At 36.4% G+C, this 17,708-nt stretch overlaps 1 long non-coding RNA gene across 1 annotated transcript; it reads left to right on the top strand.

The window, feature by feature from the left end:
- The first annotated feature begins 14,147 nt into the window (after positions 1-14,147).
- Positions 14,148-14,994, top strand: LOC123877241. The gene is made up of 2 exons (XR_006798538.1): positions 14,148-14,243; positions 14,434-14,994. It is a non-coding gene; the product is annotated as an uncharacterized LOC123877241 (long non-coding RNA).
- Positions 14,995-17,708: the final 2,714 nt, after the last annotated feature.

Below are 17,708 nucleotides of genomic sequence, written 5' to 3'. Positions count from 1 at the left end.
CAAACGGCTGAACCGATTTTCTTGGATTATAGCTAAGATCAAGCCACCTTTCAAACAAAAATAAATAAATTAAAATTGGTTCATTAGTTTAGGAGCTACGATGCCACAGACAGATACACAGATACACACGCAAACTTATAACACCCCTCTTTTTGGGTCAGGGGTTAAAAAAACTGGCTGAACTATTAACTACGAAATAAATTAATGTTCCCGCACTACATACCTGCTTACATTACAAGTACGTAGGTATAAAGTTAAGCAAAATATTCGCAACTTGTATAATAGTGACGAAATAGTTCCGTAGATATGTCAACACCGAACCGTGTGTTACCTCAACGCTTGCTAAATATACTTGTAAGTGGTATTGTGCATACGACTCCGTACGATGCTGAGGACTTTGTATGCGATATTCTTTTTAAGGTTTCGTACCTCAAAAGGTAAAAAGGAACCCCTATATCACTTTGTTGTCTGTCTGTCTGTCGTGTCTACTAGAAACCTATAGGGTACTTCCCGTTGACCTAGAATCATGAAATTTGGCAGGTAGCTAGGTCTTACAGCACAAGGAATCAGAAAGATCCGAAAACCGTGAATTTGTGCTTAGGTACATAACAAGAAAAATTGTAATTTTTGTTGACCTTTTTTTTTATTTACCGGTTTATTGGTTTTATAGCGGGACAATTGAAAAGCAACGCTTGAAGATGACCAAATCAGAAATGAGAAGACCCGTAGGAGAACCAGAGTAAACGACATAATATTTCTACCATATTTCTACGGGTTACGAAGCTGAAGGGGCACTGGGCAGGGCGCACATAGTTGCAAAACCGAGACGTGGGGACTTGGGATCCCAAGATGCTAGAATAAAGACAATGACGTAGACATCCGATAAGAAAGGATTTTTGAAAATTCAACCCCTAAGGGAGTAAAAATAGGGGTTTGAAATTTGTGTAGTCCATGGGGATGAAGTCGTGGGCATAAGCTAGTTCATAATAAATCACTAAAGATGAAATAAATAAACAGCCGTAACAGTTTATGACGTAAGCATCCAATTATGACTATTTTTTCGAGTGGGTGGCCAAGAATTAAATTTTCTGCGACTCAAGTTACGTAAAACGCTACGCACGTGCTACGCCGCAGTACAATATACCTACGCTGATATTCATAATATAAACAGTAAACACCATGTTTTTCTTGTATAAGTCTTAGGGCATTAGGTCACTAAGACACCAGCGGGGGCGCAACAAAACACAATACAGCTCTATGAAAGGGACCTGATCTGGTATCCGCTTGGTTGCGCAACCGGCTTGGTGGCTACCGCTGGATTATCCGCTGGTGGCGCAACCACTTATTTTATGTATAGAACTATTTGGTGTCTCACTTGCTCGACGACCAATTGCCCTACCAAAGACTTCTTGCACACTGACTGTGGGTGACGTCTAAATCTTCGTCGTCCATTTTGTATCTGACAATCCCGGTGTCTGCTCTGGTGTTTCTTGTTTGGTAGCTCAAGAAAATGCCTGGTGGCGCCGCCATGGTGTTCTAATGAGATACGTGGCTTTACGAGAGAGTCGAAAATAGGCCTTTTTCTCCTACTAAATAAAGGTCAGAGATATACACGGATAGAATTCAGATTTCAGTCGAATGAATCAATAAAGTTTTATTTTTACATTTTGCTTTTATTTTTACGAGTCTGAAACAAACATAAAACTTCACCTTTATCAAGCGAACGAGTTGCAGACCTTCTGGAGATATTTCGACACTAGACTTAGAGTTAGTTGACCTGTTGCAATTCGTACCGTACCGCGAGCAGTAGGCGGCCGAGTACATTAGACGAGTTTAATTCCGTTTAATTTGTAACATTATACCTGCATACTATTAAAACTAATCGTCTTTTAATTGTACTATGTTACAAGCGATGAAAAAAGAGAGTTAAGTACAAGAAAGAAAGAATATAAGTACCTACCTTCAATTCAACTCAAGAGTGAATCTTTTAGGCAAGCGCGTGCTCCATCTTAGGCTGTATTATCATTTGCCAGCAGGTCAAGCACTAGTCTATAAAAAAAGCGTAGGGGTTAAGACATCGGTTTCCTATTCGTGGGGCCCAGGATTCGATCTAGGGCACGCACCTGTAGGTTTACGGAGTTATGTTAGTTAGCATCACTTTGCTTTAACGGTGATGGAAAACATCGCGAGGTAACCACATTATAGAGAATCCTCAGGCATGCAGATTTCCTTACGATGTTTCCTTCACTGTTAAAGCAAGTGATATTTATTTACTAGCATTAAATAGAGCAATTTTATGAATGAGAACCAATCGATAGATAAACACCATTAACAATTAGACGTGAAACACAGTTTAGCCCCATTAGTACCGCAAAGTTATGTAGGCTTGTGCAATACAGCGCGCGAGCTAGTGTCGACACGTGTGTCGCTAATATGTATTCATATTTTTAGAGTTCCGTACCCGATTGGAAATGGGCCATTATTACTAAGCCTCCGCTGTCAGTCCGTCCGCCCATCCCTCCGTCTGTCTGTATACGTCAGCGGGATGTAGGTATGTCGTGAACCGTAACAGGTAGAGAGTTGAAATTTCCACAGAATGTGTATTTCTATTATCCTATAACCACGGATAAATTTTTTGAATTGGCCACATGAACGCGCGCACACACACACACACACACACATACCATCGCAGTCTCTGCCAAGTCAAGCTGCTATCTTTGTAGTCTCTACCTTTTGACTCTCGGTTAAGAGAGTGGGCCATGAGAAGGGAACAGACAGACAAACAGATAGACAAACACATTTTCGAATTTTATAATAATAGTAAGTGTACATATTTTTACTGTACTTAGCTGTTGTACATTGTAGGTACTCGAAGTTTTCATGTGCGCGTATCTAAATAATGTCGCAACGCATAAGTCAGGCACTTTTCTTACGACACTTTGTATCCACTTTGATAAAGCATCCAAAGGTTCTTCAAGGTCTTTATTGCACCTACTCATAGAGTTGTTTAACTTTAAATACAAGTTCCAAGAAAAGTACCTTCATCGTTCTTGTATGTTTCAAGAAATTGAGTAATTTATTTATGTCATCATTTCAATTTTCAACCACTGATATGGGTGTCTAGGCACGCTGGAAAAGCTATTCTAAGTACTTATACAAAATGATAGTTATTTTTTGTAGAAGCGCCCCGCCGAACCTACCAATGAAAAACCTTACCGAATTAAAATTAACACACAATAAATTACTTTGAAACATTTTAGAAAGACGCGTACGCATGCTATAAGGTCTCTTGAGCCTTAAAGTTTCATAAACAGTAAAAAATTAAAACAAGTAGCTACGTAGATTACCGCTTGTAGTTCTTTTTTCATCAAAGAAAATTCTTGTCTCACAGGAATGTAAAATGTATTTATTCATTTCATACTAACGGGTTGGAAAACTTATTTTTATTAATTTTCTAATTTTCCCCCAAAAGTAGCCCCCATATTAAAAAAAAATACGTTCCTAGTTTGATCACAGAATTCCATATGCACATTATACCTACCTATAACTCGGTCCAATATGGGTCCAGAATCTAGAAGATTCTGTGAAAATTGACTGTAACAACAGATGGAGAGAGAGAACAGACAGACTTGTAAATAGACTAGTGATTCTGTAAGGGTTCCGCTTTTCATTCGGATATACGGAACTCTAATAACTTTACATTGAACTAACAGACGCTTAGAAAAAAGCAAGGACCTATTATGTTGTATCAATACTGAATGACACAATTATCCAATAAAAAATATTATAAAGCCGAAAGTTTGTATGTGTGTGTGTGTGTGTGTGTGTGTGTGTGTGTGTGTGTGTGTGTGTATGTTTGTTACTCCTTCACGCAAAAACTACCAGACGGATTTGGCTGAAATTTGGAATGGAGATAGATAATATCCTGGATTAGCACATAGACTACTTTTTATCCCGGAAAATCAAAGAGTTCCCACGGGATTTCGAAAAACCTAAATCCACGCGGGCGAAGCCGCGGGCATCGGCTAGTCCTATATAAAAAAGATACAAGTAATATATCAACATTTCTCTAGCCGCAACTTGTATCGGAACCTTGGCATATATTCGTGAGTTACATCACTACAGCGAGACAGACGGACAGATAATATAATACTGTTGATTAGTGTTGCGTTACACGCGTCGAAAATGTTGCGAAAAAGTAAACAATACCATTTTTTCTTGAGTGGCGTGTGATATTTATTTCAAGGGCGACTTACCTATTTAAGTGTAGTTGAAATAGTTTTTATCTTTGAGAGTATGTTGCTTTGAGATGACTCAATAAACCACTACTTAATATTATAAAGAGGTATTTGTGAGTTTGGATCTTCGGAACTGATTCTTTCACTGATGGCTATGTACATTATAAATCAGCTATCTATCTAATATTATATATGTAGTGTCTGTCTGTCTGATAACTTTCGCCATATTATTTCGCCAATAAAGGTTAAGCGATTAAACAGATGGGCTGTGATGAATGAAAAACTAACAGACACATTTTCGCATTCAGTAGGTATGGATTGGAATAAATTGGGGACACGTGGGGATATAATATATCTGCGCGGATGAAATGCCGAAGAGAACACTTTGGCCTTAAAGTTGTATCATACTTAAACCAGGAGCGCCAAAGATTCATTGCATCTATAAAACTCGCAATTCGATGCACAAATTATACACAGTTCATAAAAAACCGGCCAAGTGCAAGTCAGACTCGCGCACCGAGGGTTCCGTCGCGTACTCGGCTATTTTTTCGAGATTTTGCACGAAAATCAAAAACTATTATGCATAAAAATAAATAAAAATCTGTTTTAGAATGTATAGGTAATATTATGTTACCCCCTTTCATATAATATCCCACTTGGTATAGTTATCTCACTTTGAAAATTGAAACACATTTTAATTTTTTTTTGTGTGATATAACCACAAATTCACGGTTTTCGGATTTATTTCTTTACTTGTGTTATAAGTCCTACCTACCTGCCAAATTTCGTGATACTAGGTCAACGGGAAGTACCTTATAGGTTTTCCTGACAGACATGGCAGACGGACAGATAGACAGACAGACAGACAAACAACAAAGGGTTCCATTTTCCTTTTGAGGTACTACGGAATCCTAAAAAGACGATGCATATCTACTATCTATCAATCATCATCTCGCACACCTCTCACCACCGCAAGAGATGTCAAAACGCGAGTTGCGTCACGTCACCTTGACACATTACATCACCCCACAAGGTGAAGAGCGGTAACTGGTCTGGGGGTTATGTAACCGCTGTGCAACCGTTTAGTGATCGGTTACGAAACAGTCTTGGACTCAAAATCGATTATTGCGAATGTAGATTACTGTTACAGGGCGAATACTCAAAGTTTTCGCTGGCAAATGTATGTTCGTATTCAATGCACCACTGGTTTCGTTTGAACTGGAAAATTCAGCAAGCATTTTTTTGCGTCTATAGTTATTTACCTACGAGAAAATTGGTGATGTACATGTTAGTTAAACTCCGCCACAAGAAATCCTAAAGTCGTTTGTGGAAATGAGTGTAATCTATTATAGGAAAAATCAGCAGTAAATATAATGTTTAAATTTGTATACAAGTGTAAATTAAAAATTTATAACACCCCCGAGTAAGTGAAGGTTACAGTAACTAGATAAGAGATGATAAATTTCAAACGGCTGAACCGATTTTCTTGGATTATAGCTAAGAACACTCTCGATTAGCTTACCTTTCAAACAAAAAAAAAACTAAATTAAAATCGGTTCATTAGTTTAGGAGCTACGATGCCACAGACAGATACACAGATACACACGTCAAACTTATAATACCCCTCTTTTTGGGTCGGGGGTTAAAAATATAGGTACAGGCAGTAGGTATTACCTCCTCCGTTTTTTGGAATCAGTTCAAAATAATTTATTATGTTTTGTGGTTGAATAAGTAGGTACCTAATAAGTAAGTATAATCGAAAATTACTCATTGAAACAAAAGCAGGCATGAGCAATCTATGACATAATATTTGCTATATCATACCAGTTTTGTAAATAACAGGTTAAGTATACATAATGAATAATGATGATTCGATCGTAGGTTAATCTTTCGTTTTGGGACATTGTTGCTGGTCAATTCATTTTCTATAATTACATTTTAAAACAATGAAGTCACACGATCAATTAAGTATATTTTAATTTTAAAAAGGATCCCCTTTTCATGAATTTGGTATTTGCAAAGCAGTGGGACATATTATTATGAGTAGGTAATTAGTAGGTAATAAAATGTTTTTATTGATATTTGATAAGTATTTAGTTTTTTATTTATTGAAGTTTACTGAAGCTATTCTTTGATAGATTATAACTATAAGTCTTGTATATTTTTTAATAAGTCTGTTGACCGATTATTATTATTAATTAGAGAAATAAATGACTAGAGAAACTAGAGAACAGTTTACATTATTATATTGAGATTCAAAATTCGAAGATCTTTGCCTATCCAAAAAAAACCTGTCTAAAATATAAAAAAATCACAAATTAAAAACTTACCTAACGCAATTATTCAGGTTTACGCCACGCATAGTGTTTAAACAAGTCAATCTAGGTCATAGATTAATCTGTAAGAAAGAGATGACGCAAGCGGTTGCATCATAATCGGTCCAGTTATGCATGTAAGCCAAGGTTTCGAGTTCAGGTCAGATTTTTCATAATGTTTATAAATATTAATAACATAATTGATGCTGCGACTTCATTTGCAGGTTTTACGGTTTTCCGTGAAAATTCTTCGATTATGCAAGATAAAAAATGGCCGCTTCTACCATGCAAAATATCTCAATTCAAAATTTTGTCAAATTGGGCTGCGATATTTTTTTGCCAAAATCCAAGACATGGTCGCTAATTATTGGCCCCCATAAGAAAGCTCAGTATAACTCAATTGGCGATGGAAAGAGCTAAGCTTGGAGCCTACGTGATCAAATAAGAAATGAGGAGATCCGTATAGGAGAACCAGAGCAACCGACATAGCTCATCGTTGCGAAGAAGTGGCAATGGGTAGGTAATATATTTCGAAAAGCCGATAGACCTTTAGGGATCCCAAGGTGCCAAAACGGAGACCCTGCCTTGGGAAGCGTAGCGCGGAAAGAGCCTCCTCTAGGTGGACATTTAGACAAATCAAAAAAGTCTCAGGGAGCCGCTGGATTTAAGCGGCGCAGAACCGTGGCGTGGGGAAGTCCATAAATGAGACCTATACCTGGGTATAGGTCTTATTTATGGACTCTGGAGTCTGGACTCTCGCTGTGTCTGTCTGCCGGTTGACGATGTTGATAATGAATGTCGCAATGGACTCATGCCACCCACAAAACACCATGAATACTTACAATATTTCACCCATCCCGTAAACAACCATAATTCCATAAACAATAGGGCAAATTACACCAAAACGTGATACGCCCATAAATCATAACAACATACCTACTTTACCATTTCAAAACTGACATTCTAAAATTAACCGACGCAAATCCTACACCGACCACTTCATATCGACCCCTCCCCCCTTCTTTACCTTTGATACTAAGGTCAAAGCGGAGCAATTGAACCCGAGTTGACGGCTCAAGACATACTGGTCGCTCTCACAGTAATGTACAGATTATGCAACTGTAGTGACCTTAAATTGTCTTACGTAACAGTAAACTAAAACCAGGATTCATCCACAATCAAATTTTCACTCTAAACCAGTGAAATAAAGTTGGTTTTTGCTCTGTTGTAGTCATATTCGAATCGAATTGGGTTAGTCAAACGCCCGTTTACACCAAAGCGGTCTCTGAGTGTATTATAAAGTATTATTTATGTATGTGTGATATGTATGTATGAATTTATAGGTAAACGGTACTATTGATGCAATGTAACGCAACATCTGGTTACGGGCGCATTAATTAATGAACGAGTAGGTATGAACAAGGTTCAGTAGAAATGTTACATTATATGTTTCTTGTTATTCTATATTCTATAGGTGTACATAAATAAGTCATTTAATATTTTCATTAAAAATTGATTTAAAAAAAATTTACTTAATAATGATCAATCATTTTTAAACCAGACTTAATCCACTCTTTGTATACCTACCTACTTAAAAAATGCGATAGTATGTCTGTCTTTCCGTCTGTTAACTTTTCAGGGCTCATCCGTTTAGCCGATTTTGACGTTATATCTTTCATCCCGGAGATTTTTAAAAAACCGGTCAAGTGCGAGTCAGACTCGCGCACTGAGGGTTCCGTACTCGGGTATTTTTCGCAACATTTTGCACGATAAATCAAAAACTATCATACATAAAAATAAATTAAAATCTGTTTTAGAATGTATACGTAAAGCCCTTTCATATGATACGCCACTTTGTATAGTTATCTTACTTTGAAAAATGAAACACATTTTTTTTTAATGATGTAACCACAAATTCGCAGTTTTCAGATTTATTCCTGTACTTGTGCTATAAGACCTATCTACCTGCCAAATTTCATAATTCTAGGTCAACGGGAAGTACCCTATAGGTTTCTTGACAGACAGACAGACAACAAAGTGATTCTATAAGGGTTCCGTTTTTCTTTTTGAGGTATGGAACCCTAAAAAGAAAAATCAGGGAAACTGTACTAAAATTAATAACTTTACAACTTTTCTAACTTTAGATAGGTTAGGTACTTACCAAAGTTCATTCTCGATCGGACGTTTATCATGTGATCATGGATCATCATTGTTTACGATAAGTAGGTACACGACTGCCCAAAAGAAGTTAATGTTTTCAGGTTTATCTACAAATAACTAGGTATTTATTTAAACATCTTTATTGTATGTATGTATGTGAGTTACTTTATTCCACCATAACTTCTCAATGCCTGAACAGATTTAGATGTAAGGGGTATCGTTAGAATTCTTACATTATCCCGAGTAATGCTGCCTATATTTTTTGAAAAAATCCAATATAGAAGGAAAGTCGTGTTTTTATTTTTTTAAACGAAAAGTCGGTCCAGAATGACGCATGGTCCTTCACTTTTCTTAGTACTCGTAATATCTCTCAGGCACGTGATGAACAAAAAAAATCTAATTAATTTACTAATTGTAGAGCTTCAATACTAAATTGTCCCAGTTTCAAACACGCAAAACCACCAATCAACCGTGATTGTAAATGAAATAATCAATGCTAATTAAGCACCGCTATGGTGGTGATCTACAATTTATATCAGAACTGGGGATCTACAGTCAGTGTCAAGGTTTTCATAATAGGTGCATTCTAGTTCTCAGACTGGTTGCGGTGCGGACCATCCGTGTCAACTGTAGGGTGGCTAGTATTCATTAAAATGCAGGACCAGTCTTCATATTAACTTGCAGGCAATTTTAGCGATGTTTTACGTAGGTAGAGATATTTTCTGTGGGGAGAGTAATACGGAATACATGATTAAAATGATTTAGTTGTTCTTAAAATTGGGTTTTTACAAATAGGCACACCGAGGGGTCTGAACTAAGATTGCAAAACCATCTCAGGGTCCCCGCTCTTCCTGCTCCGTCATTCACAAACAAATACTTAAACAAAAACAAAATTTAGAAACAAAAATTAAAAATGTATGTGTGTGTGTTTGTTGTGTTTGAAAACGTAGGCTCGTTTGTGTTTGGTTGGTCACCTAAAATGGTTAATACCCATCGACTTTTTGTGTTTGCCATTTCAAAACTACATACAATGAACATTATCCTTATATTTTGTAAAAAGAAAATCGGTTTATAATTTTGTGGTTATTTACAAAATTGACTTAAAGACAAGCAATAGTTTTCACAAAAATGATTTGTTCAGTATTCCTAAAGTTTCGCGTTTCTACAGCGTAGAACCTTTTTGTCTTCATCGGATAGAGTTTACCTTAGCTTTGACTTTTTTAAATGGACGTTTCAACTTTAGAGTCAAAAACGCTTTGAGAGAACCTCTCTTACCTTTTTTAATAATAGATGTACAGTCTGAGGCCATAAGACGTTTAGCACCTTAATAATTATATTGGCGTGGCACGGTTATGGTGTGTGTGTGGCGTCCTTATAGAAAAAGGTCTAGAAAAAGGCCATAAGTGCGACAGGTTTTTGATGCAATCGTTGCGCGGAATTGCTACTCGAATTCTGAGGCCCACCGTACCTACCTAGACATAATTTAATTTTAGAATTACCTCACAAATTCATTTTTAATGGCCACCCTCATCTCAAAGTGTTCATACTTCATAGACATTGTCCGACTGCGACTCCCACAGTCCACAACATAGAAGTGTGGCATCTCACATCATAGAAGCGGGGACTGGATACGCTTCTATGCCGATAGTGGGCTGTTACACGCGTTATACTGCGCTGACATAATCCGCTTACCCACTAACTGCCGGATACGCAATAGGGATGGCGTCGAGTGAAAATTTAAATGAAAAATAAGAAAAGTGCCCAACCAAGATCAACGAGGAAGGGTGTGGTGTATGTAGGTAGAATATATCTTAAAGGACTTCGTCTGTGTTGGTATAGCTGGCGGGCGTGCTCTGCCGTTTTGGAGTGTTTTTTTTTTTTGTTAAAACTGACTGGAAAGCGCTCTAAGGGGGTGCCGTGCGTGTGTCGGCGAGAGCGCCGGCACAGACGGGGTCCATACTTGTATAGTTTCCCCTAACTTGTTACACATAATTACAAACTTGACATTGGCTAATCTTTGTAAAGTCAGACGAGAGAGCAAAAAAAATATAACTTAAACTTTAAAACACCCCCGACACAAAAACCTCTATAAGAAAACTAGAAAAGAGCTGATAACTTTCAAACGGCTGAACCGATTTTCTTCGATTATAGCTAAGAACAATCTCGATCTAGCCACCTTTCAAACAAAAAAAAAAACCAAATTATAATCGGTACATTCGTTTAGGAGCATGGCGACAGCGGTGGGATTTCTGGATCAACCTAAGTTTACCGGGGTACAGGCTTTGAGGCTGAGCCTCCTTCTAGGGGCATTTCCTTAAAGTTAGCGCCTTGCTACCTGGATCCTTTTATTTTGGCCTGGAAAGCCAAGGTCTAAGTCCAAGATAGATCTTTCTATGGCGTCTACGCCATAGAAAGATCTATCTTGTTGTGATATCTTCACCGGATAGTTGATGTACGAGTCTTCACTGTTGGTCTACGGCCAAACAAGCGTACAGTCCTTGAAATCCAATTCAATTTTCGAACCCTCAAATTTTTCAGATTCAGTTAGAGTCAGTTCAAAATTGATTGAGTCAGCTGCTGCTAGAGGTACGGTGACAAGTTTCAGTGCCTTTATTATAATTGCGACCCTTCATGGAATTTTGAAAATCAGACCTTATTCCTTTCCTACATTATAAAAGGAACCTCCCATAACCTCATTATAAGTCAGTCAACGAGTTTTCCTTTTATTGTATGAAGTCTCTATCGTTTATTTTACATCACAAGAATACATTGTAGGTGCCGCTTGAGCAGCCAGTTCCAAACGCACCCTGTTTTCAGAAGGAGCTCATAACAAACCCTATATCTACAGGAATCAAAAAGTTGTGAAAAATAAAATATTTATATCATAATTATAAATAATTTCAGTTTGTTCAACCCTAGTGTAACAGCATCATAGGGATGTTAAGCGGATGCTAACCTACTGCCACGTAACGGGACTCTATGAGCGCTAAGTATGGACAAGGCTTTATTAAAAAAAATACTTACGAGTAGGATCTGTTCCACAACCGCCAGATTAATTTTATCTAACGGTTAAAGTCATTTTTACGATTCCTAATACAAAAACTGTCATAACGTCAAATTTATTCGTTAGATAAAGTTTATCTGGGAGTTGCGTAACAGGCTCTTAATATTTTACAGTACCTTACAGCTGTATGTACGCAAGGTTGGCGTCAAAAAAGCGCGGTGAGAGCTTAGTGGCTAAGACGTCGGCCTCCTATATAACTTTTCGGAGTAAAGTGCGTTTTAAGCAATTAAATATCACTTGCTTCAACGGTGAAGGAAAACATCGTGAAGAAATCTGCATGCCTGAGAGTTCTCCATAATGATCTCAAAGGTGTGTGAAATCTGCTGATCTGCACTTTGACAGCGTGGCAGACTATGGCCTAAATTCTTCTCATTGCGAGAGGAATAAATAAATAACAAGCCTAAAATTAAATTAAGTAAAATTTTATTTTTCACAAAAAAAAAAGCCTATTCCATACTTTTTTTTACCATCACCTGCCAGTACACTGTACACTGGCACACTGGTCGACATTACTATCGATAACACAGATAACTCAGTTTTTGTAGCAGTTACAACACTATTCCACTTTTCTATCTAACGAATATCAGTTTTATTTCAGGTCAATAAGGTTCCTTTTTGACTAAAAGTACTACCACACTACAATGCTACTCGATTTAATTGTGAAAACCGACTTTATGCTTTGAACTTAAGATTGACATTTGTTTGTATATTTGTACTTACTGTAAAATGCTTACACAATTTCAATCATTTTCAAAATTCAATGGCTTTTGCACCCATTCCATTTTTCAGTTTACATTTTTATAAGTGTAGGAATTTTGAACTATAGCTCACGGATAATAAGGTTCTTTTTTCAGTGAAACTCTTTCATTTATACTTCATACAATGTAGTTAACTGGAGTCTTTACTCTCTATCCGTAGACTCCAATCACACGGTTTGTAGAGTAAGTCTGTGTGTCAATTGTTAGTTCTTTAACATTTTGCCACTTAACAGGTATTTACTGATTACACTAACTAGTTGCATTTTTTTTATTGACTACTAGATGATGCCCGCGACGTCGTCCGCGTGGATAAAAGTTTTTTGAAATCCCGTGGGAACTCTTTGATTTTCCGGGATAAAAAGTATGCCTATGTGCTAATCCTGGATATTATCTATCTCAATTCCAAATTTCAGCCAAATCCGTCCAGTAGTTTTTGCGTGAAGGAGTAACAAACAAACACACACACACACACACACATACATACATACAAACTTTCACCTTTATAATATTAGTGTGACATAAATGCACAGTGTTAATTAACTCACATTCTTAGGGGTGATTTAGCACCGTGAACGTAAGCGCCCGTGCCACAGTTCACGACAGTTAAGGAAGTTTTTACAAAACGTCAAGGCTTATGTTTAAATCTATAGACCGCACTTTGACTTTGCTCAGACTTAAGACACTGTTAAAACGAGACAGCGTTAAGAGGGCTCTCTTCGTCACTCGTTTCATACAATCGTAGTTCCAATTTCATTTGAATATTAAGCAACCAAAGTCCATGAAATTTTGCAGACATATTCTAGAAACTAATATCTGTGTCTGTGGTGCTTTAGATTTTTCTAAAAATGTGTAGTTTTAAAATTACAGGGGCTCAAAGATTTGTATGAAATTTTTTAAGACCGCGTAACTTTGAAACCTAATATTTTAACAGAAATCTAAAACACCACAGACATAGATATTAGTTTCTAGAATATGTCTGCAAAATTTCATGGACTTTGGTTGCTTAATATTCAAATGAAATTGGAACTACGATTGTATGAAACGAGTGGAAACGAGTGACGGAGAGAGCCCTGTTAAGGTCATTTCAGACTATGGAACATAATATATATTATTACAGTAGGTACGGTCAAAATAGACATTTGCTGTGCTTGATGCTTGAGAGCTGTGCCTTGATAGATCAGTCAGTCAACTTTTCCTTTTATGTATATATTTAGATAATCGATAGTTAAATTAAGTGGTCACAGATTTTGGTTCTGTTTGCTCTATTTGATATAATATGTTAGTTACTTGTAATATATTAGTTACCTGTTCAGTTAAAATAGTCTGAAAAGCTCACTGGGTGGATTAAGCTTAGTTAATTTACGAAATCAGTGCTCAAAAATAAAACAAATAAACGCTTGTTAACACATGGATTGACCCTTACTTACGAAATAGGGTCACCACATGTCCATTTCAAACTAAATATTCTTTATCGCATTTACCCGAAAAATATACGTGCCAGTATTACACAAATCGAAAATTTTTTGGAAGTAACATTACTACAGATAAGTATAATTTGATAAGAAATCTATATAAAAGTTAAGTCAATTTTTCTTTTTACATTAAGTAGTAACTAACATCAAGAATTTGTAAACATAATAACACATTTTACAAAAAGTTGGAAAAGATGAAAAATATAGCTATAGTATTATCACTTCTAATTATGGCGGTAAGTAACTAAGTTTACCTATACATATATTTTTAAATACATAATTTATAGAACAATATTATTTATTTGAAGGCCTATTAATGGGACAGCTTATATCACGATAGCACCGTTTCGGAAAGCCGGCTCTACTGAGAAGAGCTGGCAAGAAATTCAGAAGTTACTTTTTCATGGTTTAACTGTTTATTTTCAGGTTGTACTAACAACAGCATGCTTGAAACCAAAAACAAAAATTCTGATAGAAAATATCGACGAACCCCTTCTGATATACATTCCAAAATACGACAGCAAATGTGATGAAAAAATTCCATTTGATGAAAAAATTCCATTTGATGAAAAAGTTCCATTTGATGAAAAAGTATCTACACTAAATACCAAGCCAATAGATGAAATAGAATATGTATGTTACGTTGAAACAAAATGTTCCTGTAAAAATTCCTGTAAAAATGGCGTAGGGTCTTTTAATTCAGGAACCTATCCCGTATCTAACCTATACATTCCAAGTTCCGAACTTCCCGCTATCGATATTAGGGATGTTAATAAACAGCTAAATGATCTTTATCGTAATAAATATAATGTTAATAACTATCGTTACTGTTAGTGTAGGATGATACATTTTCCGGTTACATAATGAATAAAACCGATTATATTATAGTGTTATTATGTATGTATATTATTAGTATTATCATTATGAATACCTTTTTTGATATGATGTTTATGTAATTTTGTATCTAATAAAGATTTATTATTACTATTATGATGTACTTAGTTGTGTATTAGTTCTTATACATACTCCATACTAATTTATTATATATGCGAAAGTGTGTCTGTGTGTGTCTGCTACCTTTTCACGACCCAACAGTTTAACCGATTCTGACGAAACTCGGTACAGAGTTTCTTTTTATCCCGGAAAATTAAAGAGTTCCCACGGTATTCCCAAAAACCCGCTTAACCGATTTGTATGAAATTTGGTACCGAGATAGCTTGCGTCCCTGTAATTGACAGGCAACTTTTATCCCGGAAAATCAAACAGTTCCCACGGGATCTTTAAAAACCTAAATCCACGCGGATGAAGTCGCGGGCATCCTCTAGTTTTGCATTTTTTTTGTATTCCGTTACAAGTTAGCCCTTGACTGCGATCTCACCTGGTGGTAAATATGGATTTGTAAGGGAAGATATATCCCGCAGTTTAAATACTCACAAATCCATTTTACTTATTCACAAAGTTTTTAATACGTATTCGATACTCACTTGTAATGGTAACTAGCGTATATTTGCAATTGATTTCGTAAACAAAGTTTTCGTTATCCACGACGAATCGCCGTTGACGCAAAGTTGCATTTCGATTAACGATTATTGCCGTTTTGAATTTCAATAGTTGCGCCAATTTGCGTTTTTGTTTGAATGAAGTAAAGATAAACGTTTAAGAATATTGAATCACTTTTTCGTTTTTTCTTCTATTATCTTACAGTGTTCATAATTCTTGGATGATTTAGGAGACTTTTTATTTTTTTAGGGTTCCGGATCACTTTGTTGTCTGTCTGTCTGTCCGTTCGTCCGTCCGTCGTGTCTCTCAAGAAAACTAATAGGATACTTCCCGGTGACCTAGAATCATGAAATTTGGTAGGTAGGTAGGTCTTATAACACAAGTAAAGGAATACTGGGCCTAACTTTAATAAAAATGATGGGAAGGATGGGCAATTAAAATATTTGTTTTACTCTTCATAAAGTTATATCAAAGATTATATTACAATCGCGAAAACTGTAAACACTACTGTACAAAACTGATTAAGTATTTTCAGTAACTACTTTACTTTACTTGTCATTAGGTAACGTACATTTAGATGGCCCGGTTTTATTTCAGAAACTATGGTTGACCTAGTATTTCTAATTAATTGGTTTGCCGTCAAACTTTAACGGTTAAGGGAGGGATGTAATCAAAGGTCAAAAAACTGTAATTTTCCGCTTTACATCACACTGAAGAGTGGATACCTAATTATTACCAAATTCGTTTCAGTATTGTGCAAAATTTTGTCAAGCAAGTGTAAGATTGATAATATTTTTTATTTGAATTGTTTATTATTATTATAATTTGGTTACAAGACGATGCTCGTGAATTATCCGCGTGGAGTTATTTACTTACTCGTATGAGCGTTTAAATACCATGTCTTGCTTACGGTGAAGGAAAACATCGTGAGGAAACCGGCATGTCTGAGAGTTCTCCATGCCATAATGACATATAATATATTCTGATTTACAGACCTCCTAGCAAGTAATGATGCAGGTTGCAGCCTAAGATGGAGTGCGTTTGCCTAGAAGTTGCCTATTCACTCTTGACTTGAAGGTACCCATATTAAAAGTTCTTTGCTTACATAAGTGCACAAACGCCCTCAGAGGGTAAAATAGATAGGATAGGTTTTTTGATTGTATCCTGTATTTTTTATTCTTTGTGTAAATATTTAACAATAAAGATGTTTAAATAGATAAATAAATCCTGTATTTTTATTCTTCCTGTAAACATTTAACAGTAAAGATGTTTAAATAAATAAATTAATTAAATAAATAGATTTGTCAGTGTAGTCCACGCAGGCTAGTAAACATTAAACCTACATAGTAAGTCAAAGTGTGGTAACTTCAATACAAAAAGCGTGTAAAAAAGCGGGTCTAATCCAAGAGGCAAGTACAATCTGGCATTTGGCGGGTTCCCATTGCCCAAGATCGAAAGGAACTGGCGCCTTGACACGCCGCTCCTTCGCTAGACATTTGCGTGGCGCAACCGAGCCGTATCCTTGAGGCTTGCGTAACGTTTTACGTTACCTCAGGTTGCGGGCTACACGCCGCGCCGTCGCGAAGGGAAGTCGGAATTATGTAGTGGATGTAAGGATTTTAATTATGTAATTATGTATTACTAACATAATTAAAAAAAAGAATATTAGCCATGCTAATCATGACTAATACTCCGTTTTCCCCTCCAATTAAGCGTAAAGCTTGTGCCAGGAATGGGTACGACAATGGGTGCAACGGATGGTCAGTCCGCTCCTCAACCGTTGAGCTATCGAGGCTCTATTAACATCAACTATTGTTAAATGCAATAAATAAAAGGCTTTTTTTTATTTTATTTATTATTGCAAGGAGGACAGTGGATCATTATAAACGATATAAGTTTCATTCGGAATGTGTAAATCACGCCTACTACTCAATACTCCTTCCTGTCTCTCCTCTCACCAAAGGTTGCCTGGCAGAAATAAAGGAATAAGGCCGCCTTTGCATGCAATGGTGTTAGTTTTTTAATTTCTTTATCTTTTTAACCGACTTCCAAAAAAGGAGGAGGTCCTCAATTCGTCGGGATCTTTTTTTTTTTTTTATGTATGTTCCCCGATTACTCAAAGACCCCTGGACCGATTTGGAAATATTTTTTTGTTTGAAAGGGTATACTGTGCAGGTGGTCCCATATAAATTTGGTGAAGA

The sequence above is a fragment of the Maniola jurtina genome, chromosome 23 (genome assembly GCF_905333055.1).
Source record: "Maniola jurtina chromosome 23, ilManJurt1.1, whole genome shotgun sequence".
NCBI classification, from domain to species: Eukaryota; Metazoa; Arthropoda; class Insecta; order Lepidoptera; family Nymphalidae; genus Maniola; species Maniola jurtina.
The sequence above is the reverse complement of the archived record's forward strand: the minus strand, read 5'-3'. Positions and strand labels throughout refer to the sequence as shown.